This window comes from Acipenser ruthenus, chromosome 23, assembly GCF_902713425.1.
Source record: "Acipenser ruthenus chromosome 23, fAciRut3.2 maternal haplotype, whole genome shotgun sequence".
NCBI lineage: Eukaryota > Metazoa > Chordata > Actinopteri > Acipenseriformes > Acipenseridae > Acipenser > Acipenser ruthenus.
Genome location: NC_081211.1, coordinates 15,479,498 through 15,494,885, shown reverse-complemented (window position 1 = coordinate 15,494,885; position 15,388 = coordinate 15,479,498).

Sequence of the window (15,388 nt, the reverse complement as noted above, 5' to 3'; positions counted from 1 at the left end):
AATAAATCACATCTCAGTAAAATTCTTTGACAATAACGTTCGGACTATACCTTCAGTAGTAAGGACAAGCTGCTGTTAGAGCCTGCGGCAGAGCAGGAGCCCTGAACATGAAGGGTGGGTTTTGTGTGTATATGTGTGTAAAATGTGTGTACAGAGCCTGCCTGCCGTGTGTGATTGCCAGGTGTGGAATTATAATCAGCAGGTAGGTGTGTTCCCGCGGAAATTCACCGACAGCTGTATGTGTAAAACCAACGGCAGGGTGAGTTCAGGGATGTTAGATTCCCTTAAAAGTATAGCGAGGTGAAGAAGTGGGACCTCCATTTATTTAGCTTTTCGTATGTACTCCGGGCGCTACAATTGCTAGTAGTGTCATGTGTGCAGCGTGTTGTCTATATAAATGAAACCTGTTCGTCTGCTGGGCGTATCAATCACAACCTCCGTCTCGATCTCCTGCCTGTCATTCAACAGCGAATGCACGCACCCACACGGCAGCAGCCTGTCACAGAGCCACGTTTTGTTTGTCCCTAAAATGACCTTGATAGCCAGGTTTCACTAGAAAGCATTTTAGAACATTTGACTAATTATAAGTAACTAGTCAATCGGGTATAAAGTCCCCACGGGCAGCTAAGACAACACTGATTGGACGTGCCTGCAAGGCGTTTGAATAATTCTGAAATGGCAGGTGAGCATTCCTCAAGGATTACCACCTGAATTCCTACCAGGGATCTCACCAGTGTTGAGCACAAATGTATGTAGTCTGGGATGAGGAGGGAGCCCCTGTCTTCTGTTACACCTGCTGTCTTGATGTCCCAGGATGTGGCTTTGTGTTACATGATATATTTCAGTCATTTGAATAAGTACCTCTGTTCATGTTAATTGCTGCTTATGCTATTTTCGCAAAGGTCAACACTCTAGAGAGACATGATTGATGTAACCTATATATGCAAAACCCAGAGTGTATAATGTCATGGAGCCTCGTCTATTTGCATTGTGAGTTATTGACTCGAAATAGTGCAGGAACTAGTATTTGAATATTTGAGCTAACACTACTTTAAATGGAAATGGTATAAAAAATGTCCATGATCGTATTCATTCATATAACAGAATTTATAACTGACTGTATGAAAAAGATATCATACAGTAAAACCTGTCAAATCTAGCCGTTCCACACACTGCACCAGTCCCTCTGTAGAATTCAACATCATCCCTATTGAAATGAATGGTGTGGTGCCCACTATAATCAGGAACCTATTTGTTCTGGAATCCAGCATTATTATTATTTGTTTATTTAGCAGACACCTTTATCCAAGGCGACTTACAGAGACTAGGGTGTGTGAACTATGCAATAGCTGCAGAGTCACTTACAACAACGTCTCACCTGAAAGACGGAGCACAAGGAGGTTAAGTGACTTGCTCAAGCTGGGGACCGCCTGGTTACAAGCCCTTTTATTTAACCACCGGACCACACAGCCTTCTATATGATATGCATGATTTGTAAGTCTTGTCTGCCTAAAACCAATGTAAATCTGACTGTGCAGTCCTTGAATTACAGGGTATACCTGGACAGTACTTCGACTGCATGTACTGTAATAGTTTTAACCAGCACACTGTATAAACACTGTATAAACAGGCACAATTTTCCGGTCACAAATGATGCCTTGAAATCAATGCATAAATTATGTCAAATGAATACCACACATTCCACTGTGCAGAAGAGTGTTTCTCTCCTTTCGGTGCCGCACCAGGGTTATTTTACTACAAGAGTATCTGTATGAATTATATTTTGTTTTACAGCTGATGCTTAAATATTTTCATTTGTGAAAGAACTAGGAGATTAGACATGATTCTGAGAGCTCTATTGAGGCAACTGGTGTGTTTTTAAAATGTTACCAGGATTTGATGACTGAGATAGAAAATCATGCAAAATGAAACAGAAACAATACAAGCTCTATAAATTAAACGTTTTTTTTTAAATTTCAGGTGTTTTTTTTCTTTGTTAGAATAAACTATGGCTGTTCCAATTAACAGATTAAATCGGACCAATGAATCAACTAAAGAACTGATTGCAGATTTTTTTTTTTTACAATTTAATTGTGTAGAATTAAATTTTTTATATAAAATAAAATCAACCAATAGGAGATCTGCATTTTCTCTGTGGCAGTCCAATCATAAGTGAGAGGAGGCAGGACATAAACAGTTGAAGCTATTCTCTGCCTGGGCTGAAGGTCTTGAGTAAGTTTAACCAATGGGAGAGTCAAAAATCTGCCCTAGTTTTGCAGCTGTCCAATCATTGGTGAGCAGAGGCAGGACATAAATATGATGGGGTAAGCGGTAAAAGTAATGGCTGAATTTAGTGCGATATTGCTAATTATAGAAACCATTACTGAGAATTATGTTGAGAACTTCGAAGTAATATTTCAGATTATTTTTCACACATTTAAAAAAAAATGTAATCAGACAACAGAGACATTGTAGTCAATTTGGTTATAATGGACTGCAGAGATTGTTAAAAAAGGGAGGTATACACCACCCGAACTGGCACAGGAAGGGAAAGGATATATTCACCACTTCCAACAATTAAATTATTAAAGGAATCTGTGGCTTACCGGTAGCTGTCAATTAAAAAAAATTATACTGCTGGAACCATCTTTTGCTCAGTACAGAAAAGGTGATATGGAACAGCACTGGCTACAGCAATCTAGGATGTCAAAGTCAGCACAAAAAAATGAGCATTCCCTTGCGAGCCTCTGTAACACTCTAAACTTTTGGACAAACCAGGATTGATGTTCAACTGGATGAGCAGAAGCGTAGGGATACAATACTTCACAATCAAAAATCGTGATGTTCTTAAACACTTGATTGATTCTGTTGTTTATCTTGGCAAGCAAGAACTGGCTTTCAGAAGTCACGATGAAGGCACCAATTCCTCAAATAGAGGTAATTATGTGGAATTACTTTCTCAATAGCTACAGTACTCTCGGGTACCTCTAACACAATTCAGAACAACTTAATCTCTTCGGTGCCTGCCAGGTGCCAGCTCAGAAATGAACTCTCTGATGCCTTGGGCAGCTCAGACATACCACCTCTGTCACCATTGCAGCTCAGACATACCACCTCTGTCACCATGGCAGCTCAGACATACCACCTCTGTCACCATGGCAACTCAGACATACCACCTCTGTCACCATGGCAACTCAGACATACCACCTCTGTCACCATGGCAACTCAGACATACCACCTCTGTCACCATGGCAGCTCAGACATATCACCTCTGTCACCATTGCAGCTCAGACATACCACCTCTGTCACCATGGCAACTCAGACATACCACCTCTGTCACCATGGCAGCTCAGACATATCACCTCTGTCACCATTGCAGCTCAGACATACCACCTCTGTCACCATGGCAGCTCAGACATACCACCTCTGTCACCATGGCAACTCAGACATACCACCTCTGTCACCATGGCAGCTCAGACATATCACCTCTGTCACCATGGCAGCTCAGACATACCACCTCTGTCACCATGGCAGCTCAGACAATGTCTTGAGGCCGGCGCGGGGCTCAAGATTCCATCTGCTGAGGCCTGTAAGTTTGCTTACAGTACTGTTGTGATTGCGTTGTGTACTATCTTTGGATTTGCTTTGTCCCTGAATAAAACTCCTTTGATTGAAATTACCTGAAGAATAATTTATTATTTTTAAGAAGAAATCAAACATTAGAGGAGGGTCAGTGCTCCTTCATTGCCTGCTCAGTAAAGGATACTCAGCAACGAGGGTCAGTGCTCCTTCATTTTTGATGTGGACAATTGAATTGAAATATTTACTGTCAGGTACTGGGTGGGCTTGATTAAGGTTAAGGTCATAGAGGTTAAGGAGCAGTATATTTAGGTGTAGTAATTGACCTCCTGTTCCTCAATCAATACTCATCTGTGCTTTTCCTAAGTTGCCAGAACATGTTTTTTCAAGTGATTTTCTCAACAAAATAGAAGCGTTTGCAAAACAGGCAAATGCAATTAAAGTTTAATAAAGACAGAGGCAAATCTGATATGGCGTCCTTGGAGTTATTACCTTGGATTTAGGTGTAGCATTAGCTACACTTGTGCAGCATGAGAAGTTTGCTGCCTGCTGTACTTAATTGAATGGCAGAAAACCTGGCCAGGTTATCAAAGTTTAATTGAAAGCTTATTAAGCATTTATATATTAAAGCCAGAAATATTATTTTTTCGGAGGCTTCCCGGTAAATGCTGAAAGTTATTAATCTTTACATATTCTGTTTTCCATACATAACATATTAGTAATTATCCCTGCATCTGTTCTCCTGTTTATCTAGTTCATTGTTTTTAAGTGTCCTTATAGCAATGGACTGGTTCTACTTTAATTGATTATCTTTGTCTCATTAAGCCACTTGGCAATTTCTTTGTTACAGGAACCTGACTGGTTAAGAGAGTCAGTTTTGTGTAGAGAGGGGAGAGAAGAATGTGGTGGCTGTGTGTGTGTGTGTGTGTGTGTGTGTGTGTTTGTGTTTGTGTTTGTGTTTGTTAGAAGAAGTATTTTCTAATCTACTGCTTTTGAAGAATAAAAAAACACTTAGGAAATAAGTTTATATCAAAAAACAGAATCGATGCTACAATTAACTTCTTTAGCTGAGTTTGACCTTTGCTTTAGCAAATTAATAGAGATTTATCGAAGTCATTATGTCCACCCTCTGGATTACTGTTCATTGTCTCACCAAGCTGTTCCTGTTTTACCCTGGGATTTAAAAAGATTATTCGTCCGAGCTACCTCTCCATTGGGAAATCATTTGTTGGATGGACATTTCCAAACCAGGGTGAACATATTACCTGTTCCACACAGACACTGAAGGCAGGACAGTCCTTAGTATTGTACTGTAGTCTATAACTGGGGTGGAGTGTGGTTCAGATCTGAACTGACTTGCTCCTCAATAACCACTCATGTGGTTTTATTGGCTCCCACAATTCCGGCCATGACTCTGATTGGATGTGGCACTGAGGGGTTGGGACTGCTACAAATAAAGAAGGACGCATGTCAAGAATGAGATAGCCAATACCAAACTAAGGTGCTGGGACTGGTTTTGAATCCACAGAGTACACAGCCAATTAACAGTGATTATTATTATTTCCTTCCATCTCTGCTTCTGCTGGTCTACAGAGCCTGGATTCCTGGTGCCTAAAGGGATGTGAGGACATTGAGCACCTGCTCAAGACACAAGCTTTCAGATCCTCAGCACATCTGAACCTTCAACCAGAGCGGTGCGCCTTCACTGGACCACATAAAGGAACATACTGAGGACAAGGTCTGGACTATTTGCACAGGTCAGACATTCACAATGGGCTAAACAGCAGACCTGACAGACTTTGATAAGAGGGGTGATGGTAGTCGCTCAGTTAGCAGGTGCATCTGTATTGGAGACTGCACCAACTACTGAGGCTTCACATGAAACTCAATGGACCCTTTTGGAGATTTCTCTGCTGATTTCCTTGGAGCTAAGGAGATGGCAATCCTTAAGCAATGGTCATGTATATCCTGCTATCTCCCTAGTTCCCTGTTCATCAACTCAGTCTTGAGATCTCCTGAATGTGCTTCCGTCTGTTCCAGGGCACTTTTCAAAATGAGATGTTACATGTCAAAGGTAAAACTTTAAATACATAATTCATAGTGCATCAAATATACAGTAACAATGGGCTTCCCCTGTCTCAGTGGGTGGAGAGAGGCTGGTTATTCTATTAGCTTCCCCCATTCAGTACCTCATACTATTTTAGTAGGGATGGGAATTTTAAACTTATAAACTCTAAAGAAGTGGTCAAATGTTTAATATGCAAGACATATAACCAGTCACATGACAAATTTCACCAAACACATATTTTTTTTAAAGTATTCATTTTTGTAATTTATCACATACAGTAGTCTGTCGCGTATCCGACTGCGGTGGTGCCAGAGTAAGGGTGGATATTATAAAAAGGAAGGGGTTTGGCAATTGCCTCCAAGTAGCTTTTCTAATTGGTGCAACAGATAGATTGACACTTTTTTTTTTTTAATAAAATGGCATCTCTAAACAGAGGAACGAGACAAACAAAATTGCTAAAATTGAAAAAGTTACTTATAATTTTATTTTTTAAATGGAAGAGGTTACAGAAGAGGACATTTAAATATAAACGTTTCAATATATACTTTGGTGAGTACGTGTTTACTTATTTTTTTACTTTGTGTTAGTTATTTGCTTATTTACATTTTCTTTGCTTTGAAAATACTGACCACGTGTAATATAAAAGAGTGTGTGTGTATGTAGATATGGTTTAAACATTTAAACGCTGACACTGCATAGCATTTAACCCACCAGACTGATAACTCACTTTGCACATCCCTATTATAAACCACCAGACTGATAACTCACTTCGCACATCTCTATTATAACCCACTATAGTGCTAACTCCCTGCCCAGGGTAAGTAGGAAGGCAGCTTGGCACTGGAGGTCTGTGCCACCTTGTTGTATACGTAGGGCTTTCTATAATAAAAGGTACTCCACTCTTCACATGCTGTATCTGACAGCACATTGTCCAGGTTTGTGCCTTGGCACTCCTAGATTATGCTCCAGTCAGTGTCACTTTACAGGCCAGCCCTAGTTTGCAAATATAATATCCATTCAAACCCAGTTGTGCAGATGTTGAATTGATGAATCAATGTGTATTGCCAGTATCATAAAAGATGGATGTGTCAAGTCTTTTCTCCTTTAATTTAGTCAAGGTGAACCAGTCAATAAGGATGAAATCCATGATAAAGGTATTGGAGGGTTATTGGGGTATATGAAGGTATTGGAGGGTTATTGGGTTATATGAAGGTATTGGAGGGGTATTGGAGGGTTATTGGGTTATATGAAGGTATTGGAGGATTATTGGGTTATATGAAGGTATTGGAGGGTTATTGGGGTATATGAAGGTATTGGAGGGTTATTGGGTTATATGAGGGTTTTGGAGGATTATTGGGTTATATGAAGGTATTGGAGGGTTATTGGGGTATATGAAGGTATTGGAGGGTTATTGGGTTATATGAAGGTATTGGAGAGGTATTGGAGGATTATTGGGTTATATGAAGGTATTGGAGGGTTATTGGGTTATATGAAGGTATTGGAGGGGTATTGGAGGGTTATTGGACTATACAGACGTGCTCAAATTTGTTGTTACCCCTCCACAAAAAACAAAGAATGCACAATTTTCTCAGAAATAACTTGAAACTGACAAAAGTAATTGGCATCCACCATTGTTTATTCCATATTTAATAGAAATCAGACTTTGCTTTTGATTTTTTATTCAACATAATATTGTAAATAAGAAAACAAATGAAAATAGCATGGACAAAAATGATGGGACCGCTAACCTAATATTTTGTTGCACAACCTTTAGAGGCAATCACTGCAATCAAACGTTTTCTGTAGCTCTCAATGAGACTTCTGCACCTGTTAACAGGTAGTTTGGCCCACTCTTCCTGAGCAAACTGTTCCGGCTGTCTCAGGTTTGATGGGTGCCTTCTCCAGACTGCAAGTTTCAGCTCTTTCCATAGATGTTCGATAGGATTCAAATCAGGACTCATAGAAGGCCACTTCAGAATAGTCCAATGTTTTGTTCTTATCCATTCTTGGGTGCTTTTAGCTGTGTGTTTTGGGTCATTATCCTGTTGGAGGAGCCATGACCTGCGACTGAGACAGAGCTTTCTGACACTGGGCAGTACGTTTCGCTGCAGAATGCCTTGATAGTCTTGAGATTTCATTGTGCCCTGCACAGATTCAAGGCACCCTGTGCCAGGAGCAGCAAAGCAACCCCAAAACATAACCGAGCCTCCTCCATGTTTCACTGTAGGTATGGTGTTCTTTTCTTTGAAAGCTTCATTTTTTTGTCTGTGAACATAGAGCTGATGTGACTTGCCAAAAAGCTCCAGTTTTGACTCATCTGTCCAAAGGACATTCTCCCAGAAGGATTGTGGCTTGTCAACTTTTTTATGTTTTTCTTTCAAAAGTGGAGTCTCCCTGGGTCTTCTTCCATGGAGCCCACTTTCGCTCAAAAAGCAACGGATGATGCGATCAGAAACTGACGTACCTTCACCTTGGAGTTCAGCTTGTATCTCTTTGGCAGTTATCCTTGGTTCTTTTTCTACCATTCGCACTATCCTTCTGTTCAATCTGGGGTCGATTTTCCTCTTGCGGCCGCGCCCAGGGAGGTTGCCTACAGTTCCATGGACCTTAAACCTCTTAATAATATTTGCAACTGTTGTCACAGGAACATCAAGCTGCTTGGAGATGGTCTTGTAGCCTTTACCTTTACCATGCTTGTCTATTATTTTCTTTCTGATCTCCTCAGACAACTCTCTCCTTTGCTTTCTCTGGTCCATGTTCAGTGTGGTGCACACAATGATACCAAACAGCACATTGACTACTTTTCTCCATTTAAATAGGCTGAATGACTGATTACAAGATTGGAGACATGTGTGATACTAATTAAAGAAACTAATTAGTTTGAAATATCACTATAATCCAATTATTTATTATCTTTTCTAAGGGGTACCAACAAATGTGTCCAGGCCATTTTAGAATATCTTTGTAGAATAAGCAATAATTCATCTCTTTTCACAGCTTCTTTGCTTTATTCTATGACATACCAAAGGCTTACCAAAGGCATCACTTTTCAGGAGGAATGAAGCATTATTTCAATGAGCTGTAAGGGTACCAACAAATTTGAGCACGTCTGTATGAAGGTATTGGAGGGTTATTGGGGTATATGAAGGTATTGGAGGGTTATTGGGTTATATGAAGGTATTGGAGGGTTATTGGGGTGTATGAAGGTATTGGAGGGTTATTGGGTTATATGAAGGTATTGGAGGGGTATTGGAGTGTTATTGGGTTATATGAAGGTATTGGAGGGGTATTGGATGGTTATTGGGTTATATGAAGGTATTGGAGGGGTATTGGGGTATATGAAGGTATTGGAGGGTTATTGGGTTATATGAAGGTATTGGAGGGGTATTGGAGGGTTATTTGGGTATATGAAGGTATTGGGGGGGTATTGGAGGGTTATGGGGGTATATGATGGTATTGGAGGGTTATTGGGGTATATGAAGGTATTGGAGGGGTATTGGAGGGTTATTGGGGTATATGAAAGTATTGGAGGTTTATTGGGTTATATGAAGGTATTGGAGGGGTATTGGAGGGTTATTGGAGGGGTATTGGAGGGTTATTGGGGTATATGAAGGTATTGGAGGTTTATTGGGTTATATGAAGGTATTGGAGGGGTATTGGAGGGTTATTGGGGTATATGAAGGTATTGGAGGGTTATTGGGGTATATGAAGGTATTGGAGGGTTATTGGGTTATATGAAGGTATTGGAGGATTATTGGGTTATATGAAGGTATTGAAGGGTTATTGGGGTATATGAAGGTATTGGAGGGTTATTGGGTTATATGAAGGTATTGGAGGGTTATTGGGTTATATGAAGGTATTGGAGGGTTATTGGGGTGTATGAAGGTATTAGAGGTTTATTGGGGTATATGAAGGTATTGGAGGGGTATTGGAGGGTTATTGGGTTATATGAAGTTATTGGAGGGGTATTGGGGTATATGAAGGTATTGGAGGGTTATTGGGGTGTATGAAGGTATTGGAGGGTTATTGAGTTATATGAAGGTATTGGAGGGTTATTGGGGTGTATGAAGGTATTGGAGGGTTATTGGGTTATATGAAGGTATTGGAGGGGTATTGGGGTATATGAAGGTATTGGAGAGTTATTGGGTGTATGAAGGTATTGGAGGGTTATTGAGTTATATGAAGGTATTGGAGGGTTATTGGGGTGTATGAAGGTATTGGAGGGTTATTGGGGAATATGAAGGTATTGGAGGGGTATTGGGGTATATGAAGGTATTTGAGGGTTATTGGGGTATATGTATATTTCATGTGTTCAGCCCCTTCTACAGAATGTCTGCTCAGTGTAGCAGACAGCTAGAATGGTGGAAGCACAGTGAAACCATACCAGAGGTTTGGTTGATTACATGTGCCAGAAGTAAATAGAGAAGAGAAGTGTGTTTCTGTGTAATTGGTCCGGTGAGGGGTACAATCTCAGACAAATGCTGACGGCACCATTTTAGTTCTTAATATGTTTGTGCCGCTTCATGTTGAGGTAAAGGATAAATAACTGACACCTGGATAATAAGCAAATAAGTCAATTTCCAACACCTAAAGTACAATGTCCCTATAAACCTTTAAGAACATAGCATTTGCAAATGAGGGGAGGCCATTCGGCCCATCTAAGCTCACCTGGTTCCAAGTAGCTGATTTATCTCAGAACTTTGTCAAGTTGGATCTTGGAGGATCCAAGTGATTCTGCTTCAACAACATGACCAGGCAGCCCATTCCCATCCCCTCACCATACCCTGTGTGAAGCTGTGTCTCCTTCCCTCTGTCCTAAGTATATCTCCACTTATTTTCCCGCGGACCTCTGCTCCTGGTTTCTGTACATTCACACACACGCTTCAGAGAGATACAGAGGCTGCTGACATATTAAGTTACTGCAACAGCTTGTTAAACATTATTTTTCTTCATTTTATTTAGATAAATACACCCACATAATTGATGGCACCTCTATATATGATTACTTCCATGACATTTACTAAAATGCTGTTAGGTGGGTGTTCTGACAGACATTGCTAGACAGGATTTGGAACAGTGAACCATGTTCTTAGAGTTTGGCTCTTAACCAGAGTTTGGTTCAAATGAAGTAAAATACAGCTTTTACTTTTCATCACTTGTTGCAGTCGTATATGGTAACCAGTTGGGACAAATATAATCTGCTAATGTGTTTGTTTTATTTTTACAAAATAAGAAATGTATTTATTATTTGCCACATTTTAAGTCCCAAAGGATGTGGCAAATAATAAATGTATTTATTATGTGGCAAATAATAAATGTAAATTAAAAATGTATTTATTATTTGCCACATTTTAAGTCCCCAGTTTCTGAAACACTCTTGTTGATCGTTGACATCATGTCTTTCACAGAAAGTAATCCTTTTTCTGCCACTCTTTATGTAGCTTATTCTTCCATTTTGGCAAGACTCTCTTGCTTTCACATTAGTTCTTTTGAAAAAACTGCAAACGGTAACTTTGAGCGAAGATTTGAAGATGTCCTCCCATTGGGTTCAGAAATCTCAGAACTTTCATCCACCAATCAGGAAGCAGCATTGCAGGACACTGACACACAGAGGTTGACAGCATAACTTTCAGATATAATGTCTAGCTTTGAAAAAAACAAACAAACAGGAGGGCAAAACAAGTTAAATGTAAATAAACCTGTTCGAGATTTAAAGTGTTTAAATATATAAAAATACAAGCGTTGTTTACAGTTTCTGGAAGCAGTACGCTGGTATAGGATAACTTGACTCCAGGCTATTAAGTTTCATATTTATTTAATAAGTGACATGTGAAGCACAGAGCTTGCCAGTGGAACGGGGGATACATGTAAAGGAGTACTTTTGCTTTAAATCCTGACCCTTTGAGTCTTTTACTTTATTGTGTAATAAAGAAAACATTTGGGATTCTACCATTGGCTCTGATTGGGTGTAAATCTTATTGAAACAGTGTTAGGCTGCAAGACTGGTTAATAATATTATTTTGAAATGTTACTATACATTGTTTTTGTATTAATGTGTTTTTGTATAAAGGTTAACATCTTCATGGCAAAAAATGCAAATGTCTGGTCTGCAATGAGCCTAGCCATTCCAGGCTTTTTATTGTTTTTTTATTTTTATTTGCTCTGTGTCCATTTTGTGTTTAATATTAACACATTATTTTTTGATAAATACAGGTACTTCGATGACTATATGCATATATCTGTATTGTGTAAAAGCATTTATAAATAAAAGGAGCCATTCCATTGGACTGGAGAATTTGCAATAGTGTTCCTGTATTTAAAAAGGAGATCAATGTAACCCAGGGAACTTAAGACCTAGAAGTTTAACATCAATCAATCACAGGTAAAATCATGGAAACAGCAAGAATAATATTTATACTGTATATTATAATAACAACATTATAGGAAGGGCAGATCTTATTTAACTAATTTACTAGATTTCTTTCTGGGGGTGACTACAACAACCGACAAGTAAAGAGCATATAAGGGTTACAATCTCGCACCTTCAGTTACAATGGGATGGGGGCATCATGAACACACGATGATGCAAACTGACTCTCCCTGACACTGGTGTGTGAGAATTGTCATGTACAATAAAGTGTCTTCCATTGGAAAGCACAGATGGGTTTCTTTCTTCCTTTAGTCAATTAAGCAGAGTGTGTAATTACTTTGCATCGCTGTGTCTCATTATCTCATTACTGAAAACATGCTTTTCTCTGATGAGTATAAACAGCGAAGAATGAAACTGTCAGACCAAGAGGTTCTGCAAAACATTTCATGCTTTAAAATGACATTCACCATGGTTATTATTTCAGCAATACATCGTCTACATTTCTGATGGAATGTTACACACAGGCTCTTTCTCTCTTGCCACGGGTGACTAAAATGATGTTTTGTATTCCTTTGTGTGGATTATTAGTTGTGTTTTTTTGGTATTATGTATTTATTATTTCACTGTTTTTGTAAAAGGATATTTGTTTGATTGTGTGCACACATTATGATTTCTTTGGAATGTCACTGTTTTGTTTTCACTCAGAGCACGTCCGCAGGAGAATTGCTTAGCAACAGACACTACTGACCTGTCCAAGATTGTCCACAGGTGTGCCCAATAGAGCCATCGTATGTAAGTCAGGCTTCAAAAGAGAGGTGGAGAGCAGCAGCGGCGGCGGTTGAGGAGAAGGAGAAGGAGAAGGAGAAGGAGAAGGAGAAGGAGAAGGAGAAGGAGAAGGAGAAGGAGAAGGAGAAGGAGAAGGAGAAAGAGAAAGAGAAAACAACAATGAACCTGCATACATCGACCGAAAGGGGAGCCAATACCGAAGACGTGAAGCCGGGGTTTGCAATGGAGTTGGGAAGACGGCAGCAGTACTCGGAGGGCGAGAGAGACTTGAGCAGCTGATATTATAACAACCTGAGCGCCGGTGGAAAGCAGGTGTTTTGGATTGTCCGAGAACTACTGGAACACCAAGTGCTTGTGAGTTATGTAAAGAGAATTTATATTGCACTTGTTGTATTAGAAAAATTAGCCTACACTGCTTGCTTGCTTGCTGCATATACAGTATATATATATATATATATATATATATATATATATATTAGCTCAAAGAGCCAGCTGCCCAACGTTTCGATATGTTGTACATATCTTTCTCAAAGGAGCCACATACAGTATATGTATATATATATATATATATATATATATATATATATATATATATATATATATATATATATATATATATATATATATATATAGAAGCATACGTTCCGGGTATATGGTACTAAACTCTGCATTCTGCTTGCCGTATTGTGTTTGTACAAAGAAATATCCTGCTTAAATTTAGTATTAGACCAAGCTTTTTACTGCTGCATTTTCCTATATAGCATATGCTCTGATCATACTGTATTAAATACAGCATAGTAATTTTTGCTTGTCGCATTTTTACTGGAGGGAAAGATTATATATATGTAGTTTAACTTTGTATTAGAAAAAGTATTATAAGACTGACTGTTTGCTGCACTTTGCCTTTTTTTGTATCGATTTTGCTACTGATTGTATTAGTGACTGTTTTAGTTATTTTATTACAGTAGTTGACTAACTGAAGATTTCAGGTGCTTTTAAATTGTCTACTATAGTTGTTCTGGAAACTGAGGTACTTTAGCACCCTTACAGTAATTGCATAATATGTGTGATCTATAGAGAATACAACAGTTTTAGTTATTTGCCAAATAGAAGGGATTGCTTAAATAAATAGACATAGTTGTTGGGAATTAATCACAATGAATAACAGTAATTAGGATTTTAACTGCATTATCTTGCCTTGACTCTTTTGAACCAGAACACTCCAGCCTCTTGAACACGGGGCGGGCGGTGCTGTGACTCCTGCTGGTGTGCTACATGACTGGAAGTGCCATTCCTGGAACCAGAGCTCAGTTTGAGTGGACTTTTTGCAGCACAAATCGGAAAGTGTACACGGCTGATCCGCCATAGTCTGTCGGTTTGGCTCAGTGGCAGAGTGGCTCCCTCGGCTGTGGGTGAGGTGAATTAGGCTACTATTACTAAATTGGGGGTGGATAGGGCAACCACTTCTGCTACTGATGACTTGGCCAGGGGAAACGTGAAAACCGAATGTTAGCATATTTGTAAACCTATTTTAATAGTTAGATTTAATATTTTTCTGTAATAAAAATAGTAGGGCTTGTGCAATAAACATTTTATTCAATACTTACCTGGTTGTCCTGTCTGGTGTGTCCTGCTGCTGTCCCCTCACTGTGGATGCCTCAGACCTGTGTGACCAAAGATACAGAAGTAAAACAAGATTTTAAATAAGGTCCTGTTGCCATGGGCACAGGACTGGCGTAGTCGGACTACAATTTATAGCGCTCAAGGGTATTGGGCCGCATCACCTGATTTGTGGGCGGGCCGCGACACTGGTTAATGTATGTGTGCTTCTTTGTTTAGTAAGCCTGGTGGGATGTTACACACTGGCTGTTTCTCTCTGGTTAATGTATGTGTGCTTCTTTGTTTAGTAAGCCTGGTGGGATGTTACACGCGGGCTGTTTCTCTCTGGTTCATGTATGTGTTCTTCTTTGTTTAGTTATCATGGATGGTAAATCTTGGGATTGAGGTTAGAATCCTGTCAGAGGTTGTAACAGGGTGATATTACATATGTGGGTCATCACTGAATAATAATGAGGCAAACACACAGTATTGGGTGTTGACACACCACACAGGCATGCAGATTTAATTCAATACAAGTGCTGACACTAGGGTACAAACAATGGTAGCCCTAGTGTCACATTTGAAGCTAAAAATAGTTTTACCACACACGGCGAGTGCTAGCCTCACTAAACGAGACGTCCCACTCCAGGAACCTACTACACTACGCAAACCCTCTCTATACTGTTTGGGATCAACATCCCCTAAACTGACCTTCTGCTGATGCTCCCGAAGTCCCGGCCTTCCAGCGACTCCGGGTCGTTGTGACGGTCCTGGCTGAGCAGAGCCTTCACAGGCACCGTCTTGCAGTTGAAGGGTTCTGCAGTAATTAATCCTGCGGCGTGGGTGCTCTCCTCCTTGATGTAAACAAAGCTCCCCTCTGTGTAGCATTGCGGTGCAGTCGCCTCCAGCTGTGGTGCAGACACCTTTTGAGCTGCACGCAGCCTCCCCGGGCACGTATCCAAAAGGGAATACAACGACTGTAAAAT